This window comes from Coptis chinensis, chromosome 2 (genome assembly GCF_015680905.1).
Source record: "Coptis chinensis isolate HL-2020 chromosome 2, ASM1568090v1, whole genome shotgun sequence".
NCBI lineage: Eukaryota > Viridiplantae > Streptophyta > Magnoliopsida > Ranunculales > Ranunculaceae > Coptis > Coptis chinensis.
In genome coordinates, this window is record NC_141457.1 from 6,959,480 (window position 1) to 6,968,315 (window position 8,836).

The 8,836-nt window shown below is 38.9% G+C and overlaps 1 non-coding gene across 1 annotated transcript; it reads left to right on the top strand.

The window, feature by feature from the left end:
* Nucleotides 1–8,423: 8,423 nt before the first annotated feature.
* Nucleotides 8,424–8,527, top strand: LOC147514616 (small nucleolar RNA R71). The gene has a single exon (XR_015214640.1). It is a non-coding gene; the product is annotated as a small nucleolar RNA R71 (small nucleolar RNA).
* The last annotated feature ends 309 nt before the right edge of the window (nt 8,528–8,836 follow it).

The window sequence follows — 8,836 nt, forward strand, 5'->3', positions numbered from 1 at the left end:
AAGAAGCATAAGCTAGCTCTAATGGGATTAGTAGAAACTAAGGTTCAAGAGAAAAATATGAATGAAGTTATGAACAAATGCAGCCTAGGCTGGTTAGTAGAACATAACTATGAAGCAAGTGACTTGGGAAAGATTTGGCTGTGCTGGGAACCAAGGGAGTGTACTATAAACATCACAGAAAGGGATATGCAACAGATAACAGCTGAGGCAACTTTAAACAATGGCAGAAAATTTTTAGTGACGATCATCTATGTAAGCACTAAATTGAGAAAGAGAAATGAGCTGTGGAACAAACTGGTGGATATGGCCATGAGAATAATGAGTCCATGGATACTCATGGGGGACTTTAACTCTATTCTAAGCTCACATGAAAGAGTAGGAGGTACGCCAATGAGACCGCAGCACGTTTCAGACTTATTGTAATGTGTTACAATGGCTGGGCTAGTGGACATGAAGTTTAAGGGAAGTTTACTCACATGGAACAATAAATAGAAAACGAGGAAGTGGAGAAAGCTGGATAGAGTGATGGCTAACGTAGAATGGATGAGTGAATATGCAGATATAGAAGCAGAGTTTCTTACACCAGGGACAATTTCAGATCATTCTCCAATGATAACGTACATGGTTAACCAGAAGACACAAAGCAAGAAGTCTTTTCGATTCTTTAACTTCTGGGTAAAGGAGGAGGGATTCATGGATGTAGTGCAAACAACATAGGATAGAGAAGTAGTAGGAAACCCAATGTTTACATTCACGAAGAAAATGAAAATGCTGAAATAAGATCTGATTGAGTGGAATAGAGACAAGATTGGGAATGTTAAGACAAGGGTACAAGAGACTAAGATCGAGATTGATGAAATACAAGTAAAGATGCAAGCAGATCCTATGAATGCAGAACTGATGACAACTGAGAGAATAATAGCAAGTGAATATGTCAAAGCAGCAAAGAGTGAGGAAAGGTTCTATAAACAGAAATCAAGAGATCAGGTCATATGTCTAGGGGATGAGAATACAACTTACCTCTTTAACTCTGTAAAGACAAGGAGAGCTAGAAACAAGATTACATGCATTCTTGATGAGCAGGGTAATATGGTTGAGGACATGGATAACATAGGCGAGGAATGTGTCAAGTTCTATAAGCAATTATATGCACCTGAGAACTTAGAGGAACCTGATTTTACACAGGTTGAGAACATCATGCCAAGGTGAGTGCTCAGTGAAAACTCAAAGATGCGACTTGAAGTATGGGTGACAAGAGATGAAATTATAGAAGCGCTAGTAGATATTGATGTGGAAAAGGCACTAGGTAATGATGGTTTTTCATCTTTGTTCTTTAAAGCTACATGGAGAATAACTGGAAATGATTTTGTGAAGGCAGTGGAGAATTTCTTCAGATCCTCTAGGATGCTGAGAGAGGTGAATGCAACTTGTATCACCTTAGTGCCTAAGACTACATCACCACAGTCTTTAGGAAACTACAGACCCATTGCCTGCTGTAATGTATTGTATAAGTGCATTACTAAGATCATGACTATGAGAATGAGAGGATTCATGCAGGAAGTAGTGTCTCAGAACCAATATGCTTTTATTCCTGGAAGAAGTATCCAAGACAATATACTTGTCTCATGAGCTAGTACACAACTATTATAGAAACACTGGAACTCCGAGATGGGCTGCAAAGATTGATCTAAAGAAGGCCTATAACTCAGTAAGATGGGAAGCAGTTGAATACTCATTGAGAAGAATTGGAGTACCAGAGAGATTCATGGGATGGATATCAGAATGTATTAGTACCACTACCTTTGCTATAATGGTGAATGGTACCCCATACGGGTACTTCAGAAGCAAGAGAGGTATTAGACAGGAAGACCCCATATCACCTTATTTATTTGTTCTGGTGATAGAGTTATTCTCAGACTTGATGCTACAATCAGTAAGAGATGGCACATTTACACTACATCACAAATGCAATGATCCTATTATTATTTACTTGTCATTTGCAGATGACCTTATGGCCTTCATGCATGGAGATGTACAAATAGCTCAAAGTCTCAAATCTAACTTGAGCTACTTTAAGAAGACTTCTGGACTGGAGGTTAATATATAGAAAAGTCAATTATTCTTTGCTGGAATGGATGAGGAACTATGTACAAGAGTAAAAGACATCATTCAATTATCAAGGGGGGAACTTCCTGTCAAATACCTGGGGCTGCCTTTAATTACTGCAAAGCTATCTTATGCAAATTGTTTGCCTTTGGTGGATAAGGTGGAGAAAATAATACAAAGCTGGAAAAGTAAGAGTTTATCATATGCAGGACGGCTACAACTCATCAAAGCTATACTGAACAACATGAGTGTATATTGGATCTCTTCATTTGTGCTCCCAAAAAGCATAATGGAAGAGGTACAAAGGCTATTCATAAACTTCTTATGGACAGGACCAGATTGCTCGACATCACATGCGCTTATTGGATGGAGGTCTTTATGTTATCCTTATAAAGAAGGAGGGCTGGCTATAAGAGATGTGGAAACAATAAGCAAGGCTGCAAATCTGAAACATGTCTGGAAAATTCTGAGCAAGAAGGAGATGTTATGGGTTCAGTGGGTGAGCAAGCACATCATCAAGAATAGGAATTTCTGGGAAATGAAAATACCCAATGATTATTCTTATAGCTGGAGGCAGATAATGAAGGGAAGAAAGGATGCAGAATATTTAGCAAGATATCAAGTGGGAGATGGCAGACAAATCAATTTGTGGACATATCCATGGCATCCAACAGGGGTACTGAAATCATATTACTCACAAGCATTTGCGTACAACTCAGTTGCGAATCCTAATGCTAAGCTGAAAAATATTATAGCTGATGGAGAGTGGAGGATACCTCAGACATTACGAGTGCATATGCCTGACATCATTCAAGGAATGGAGGACACAATTAACATCCATGGAGGAGAAGATAAAGTTATATGGGCTACTACTATAGATGGAAACTTCAAGATCAGAGAAACTTATCACTGCATACGAGAGAAAGAACTTAAGATAAGTTGGAGTCATCTGGTCTGGTATGCGAACAAGATACCGAGACACTCACTCATTTCTTGGATGTTGTTGAAGGACGGACTGAAGACCCTTGTAAAGCTTAAAGAACAGAAAGTGGTGGATTCAACGATCTGTGTTATGTGTTGGAATGGAGAGGAGACTGAACGGCATCTATTCTTTGAGTGCGTGTTTGCATAATACACATGGATAGAAGTATTGAACAGAGCTGGGTATAATAGAACAAGGGCAAGCACTTGGGAAGAGGAACTCGATTGGATTCTCGAAACATGTCGTGGAAAAGGACTGAAGCAAGATGCGCTGAAACTGGTAACTAATGCATTTTTTCTATGGAATTTGGCAGGAAAGGAATATGAGGATATTCCAAAATGTACACAAGATAGCACAGCAAGTGGTGAACCAGATTATCAGTGATACAAAACTCAAACTGAACTCAATGACGAAGAAGATGGAGATAGGCCAGGACAAAGAAAGATTCATGGACTTGTGGAATATGCATATGGAACCGATGTTACACAATAAAGCCCATTGCAAATGGGAAAAGCCAGGGCCCAATATCTACATATTAAACTCTGATGGAACGCTACAGGATAACAATGGAGGATAGGCCTTGGTTATAAGAAGCAATGAAAGGCAAGTAGTTGTAGCAGCTAAAGGAAAGCGAAACATCAAAGCATCGCACTCATTGAACTGCAAGAGCTTTGGCAAGGGATGAAACTAGCGAAGTAGAAGAACATAACAAGACTGGAAGCTCAAACTTATTCTACCAATGTTGTTTCTTTTATTAAAAAAAGAAATAAACACCTATGGCAAGTAAGACATATGATGGAAGATATATGTAATATGATAGAACAGTTTGAATATTTTAACATTAGGCATGTATATAGAGAATGTAACAGACTAGCAGATGCACTAGCTAGTAATGTGCCTAGTGTAGGTTTCATAGAAGTCATCCCTAGCTCTTTGTCAGAAGATATGAAAAAAATTGTATTTGAGGATGCTAGTGGGAAAGACTATATCATATTGTAATGAAGCTATTTGAGATTTATGAAAAGGGGTAGTGGACCTCTATAACAACCTCACTTGCTGATAAAAAAAAATGATGGCTTTAGGAATGCCAAACTGACAGAAAATGTATTCCTTAACAAAATACACAACTGTCTTATGGTCATTGCTATGGCAAGCCATGACATCTATCCATTTTGAAACGTAGTCCATGGCAACACGAATATAAACAAAACCGTGGGAAACAGGAAAAGGACCCATGAAATCAATGCCCAAGACATAAAAAATTTCTACCACCAAAATAGGGTTTAATGGCATCATATTACGTTTAGTAATACGCCCAAGTTGTTGGCAATGAACACACGTCTTGCAATGAACTTGGACATCTTTAAACAGGGTAGGCCAATAAAAACCACATTGAATAACTTTAGCTGCCGTTTTCATATGACTAAAATGGCCATCACACTCTTTGTCATGGCAGACGGACAAAACCTCCGGACATTCCCACTGGGGAATATAATGACGAATAATCTAATCCGCACAATACTTAAAAAGGTAGGGATCATCCCAGTATTATAGCTTAACTCTGGCCAAAAACTTCTTACGTTCATTTCTTGACCAAATATCAGGAATAATATTGGAAGCTAAATAGTTCACAATGTCGGCATACCATGGTGCAAAACAAATAGCATAAAGATGCTCATCAGGAAAAGAATTAGGTATGTACTCTGAATCACTATCACTGTCATTAGTAAGTCTAGATAAGTGATCTACAATCACATTTTCTACCCCTCGTTTATCCTTAATTTCTAGGGTAAACTATTGTAGGAGAAGAATCCATCGGATCAATATCTGTTTAGCATCCTTCTTGGCGAGAATGTACCTAAGAGCTGCATGGTCGGTGTAGACTAAGGTCTTAGAACCAACCAAATAAAGGCAGAATTTATCTAAAGCATAAACCACAGCTAAAAATTTCTTTTCAGTGGTAGTGTAATTGCATTGAGCATCGATCATTTAAAGTGTTACTAGCATAATAAATTATCGTCGACTTATCATCTATCTAGTTTTTGTCCTAACACAACATTAATAGCATAATCGCTAGCGTCGCACATAAGCTCGAAAGGTTTAGACCAATCGGAAGGCTGTATAATCGGTGCAGATGTTAAAGCGGCCTTTAAAGTTGCAAAAGCCTGCTTGCAGTCAAAATTGAAATCAAAGATGGCATCTTTCAAAAGCAGATTAGTTAAAGGCCTAGCTATTTTCGAAAAATCTTTGATAAAACGCCTATAGAAACCTACATGGCCTAAAAAGGCTCTAATGTCACGAACAGTCCGTGGTATAGGTAAAGACGCTATCTTATCCAATTTAGTCTTATCTACTTCTATGACGTCACTAGATACAATATGACCTAACACTATCCTTTTTTTTACCATAAAATGACATTTCTCCCAATTTAAAACCAGATTTTTCTTCTCACATCGTGTCAACACCTGAGAAAGGTTAGACATGCACTCACTAAAAGAGTCTCCATAGATAGAAAAATCATCCATAAAAACTTCCATAAAGAGCTCCACCATGTCACTAAAAATATGAAGCATACACCGCTGGAAGGTACCAGGAGCATTACAGAGACCAAAAGGCATCCGTTTATACACATATGTTCCAAAAGGACATGTGAAGGTAGTCTTTTCTTGGTCATCAGGATAAATAATGATATGAAAATAGCCAGAATAGCCATCTAAAAAACAATAATAAGTATGACCAGCTAGACGTTCGAGCATCTGATCTATAAAGGGTAAAGGAAAGTGATCATTTCGTGTCATGGTGTTTAAGCATCTATAATCAATACAGATCCTCCATTTCATAGGAACACGCATGGAAACATATTCACCCGCAGCATTACGAACAATGGTAACCCCCAATTTCTTAGGGACTACATGAATAGGGCTTACCCATTTACTATCGCAAATGGGATATATGATCCCCGCATCGAGTAACCGTAAGACTTTATCCCTGACCACCTCTTTCATAGCATGGTTCAAATGACATTGAGGTTTGCATGAAGTCTTCGCATTATCCTCCAAATGGATGTGATGCGTGCATAGACCAGGGTCAATCCCTTTAATGTCATCTAGGGACCAACCGATCGCGGAACGATGTTCCCTAATCACCCTAATCAAACGTGCTTCTTCATCAGTAGATAACTGAGAAGATATGATCACTGGATGACTACCATCTAGACCAAGCTAGATATATTTCAACTCAGCAGGAAGAGATTTAAGCACAGGGGTGGGAGGAATGGGTAAAAAGGATTCCGAAGGATCCTCTTCTTGAGTAGTGAAGACCTGTTTAGGTAAGAGGTCCTCGAACTCGAAAAATGGAGCGACAGAAGGATCTAAGATAGAGGTAGAATTGAAAAGGGCGTTGACGTCCTCCAAGTAGGAGTCATTATCAAAATCAAAGCTACCTAAGGAAAGGAACTGGTGCATCTGATTTTCTGAAAACGTATTGTTGAAATAATCTTAAGCTAAGCTATCGATCATGCTAACCTCCCCATCTATAGATAAATTGGGTAATTGTTTCATCATTTTGAAAACATTTATCTCAACAGAAAGATGACCAAAGGACATGGACATCGAACCATCGTAGCAGTTTATGAGTGCGTTGGTAGTTGTCAAGAAAAGACGCCCTAAAATGATAAGAACAGAGTCGTTAGCGACTTCTGTGTCTAGGATAACGAAGTCTGCTCGGTAGAAAATCTTGAACCTTAACCAGCACGTTTTCAACAACACCCTTAGGATACTTAATAGACCAATCCGTTAATTGCAACGTCATTTTAGTAGGTTGCATCTCCTGTAGACCTATTTGCTTATATAAATAATAAGGGAGTAAGTTAACACTCGCTCCCAGGTCTAATAGCGCAGTCATCGTATGAGTATCCCCCAAGGTGCATTGTACAATAGGACGACCAGGGTTCTTAAACTTAACGATTCCATTCTGTTTAGAAAGAGTTGGAAACTGTTCAGTTAAAAAGGCGTCTTTTGGTATATTGGTTTTCCGCCTAGTAGTGCACAACTCTTTTAGAAACTTAGCATGCTGTGGTAACTTTTTAATAGCGTTAAGAAAAGGTAGGTTAATCGTTAGATTTTTAAAAACTTCTCTAATCTCATCAAAGTTAGTATCCTTGTGTAATATGGTTAATCTCTAGGGAAACGGTGGGTTCTCTCTATATTTAGCATATGGATCAATGTGAGTTTTAACCTTGGCCATTTTCCTCTTAGGTTGAGGTTTAACTGGTACCTCTACAGGAGTAAGATCATCAGTTACTACTTCGGTATCTAGTAAAATATCAGGTGTAGGGACCACTGGTGGGGTAACAACAGGCATCATTACGGCGTTATCTACCACTCTGCCAAAACGGAGAGTGGTGATGGCATGTAGCTCACCTACAATGATATTTTCATTACTAGGATTACCGGTTACTTCAAAGGCTGTGTTTGACATTTTAAGATTAGGTACGGCTTGACCTGGAAACATACCTTTTGGTGGGGCTTTCTCTTGGGTTAACTGTTGGGTTAAATGATTAATGGATTGTAAAATTTGTTTGAGTCATGGATTGGAAAAGTCGTTGGCTAACCTGTATGAAGGGATCAAGATGATCCGGTTGTGTAGGTGTAGTGGTCACAGGTGGTGTGACTAGAACTATCTCATGCAGATTATTAACAGGTGGGTTGCGATAGTTATTAGTAACTGGAACGATACCTTTATTAGCATTATAATTATTATTATAATTACCTTGTCCTTGTCCTTGTCTCGGTGGAGCTTGATTATAATTTGGCGCTTGCCTAACATTTTTATTATTAAACCCTGGAGGTGTAACGTGATTTCCAACCAAAGTTGGGATGTTGTCTCCAAGGCGCGTTAGGTTCACTATTAATGGAATAAACATTGTCCGGTTGAGCGGATGGTTGTTCATAGACTAGAGGACAATAGGAGTCGGGATGCTCAAGGTTGTAACAGAAATTACACAGAAGAGTGTTGACGTTCATGATAGGAGTAAGTTGTTGTTGGACAGAAATGGCTTCTACCTTTTTATTGAGCGAGATTCGATTAAAGTTTTAAGCTCAGGATCAGATTTAACCTCAAACATACTGGCAGCCTTAATTGTGGAAGAAGAATTACTGAAGCGGGGGATGTCATTACTCCCCAGTTATTTTGACGTTTAAATTGATCTTCCAAAAACCTATAAGCCTTAGAGGCACCTTTACTAAGGAAACTAGCCCCAGTCATTATATCAAGAACCTCTTTATGGTGATGTAAAAACCCTTTGAAAAAGGCACGAACAAGCGTGTCTTTCGCAAAGTTATGATGTGGACACTCAATGAGAATATCAGTGAACCGATTCCAGGCCTCTGAAAAGGATTCATGAGGATTCTGGCAGAAAGAATGAATCTTTTGAAGCATTTCATCTGTCTTTAGCGGTGGCAAAACTGTTCCATGAATAATTGAACAAGTTTAGCCCATGAGTCCACAGAATTAGGTGCTTGGGCAGTTAACCAAGATGTCGCCTTATCGGCGAGGGTGAAAGGAAACACCCTCAATTTAATTTGCTCCGAACCAACAGTAGGATGATGAAATGTGATAAGAACTTGTTCTATCCTATGCATATGTTGATAAGGCTTCTCATGGTCTAACCCATGAAAAACCGGTAACAAATTAAATATATTCAGGGGGATTCGAAAATCCCCCACTGGGTCTGCAAGAACGATGCAC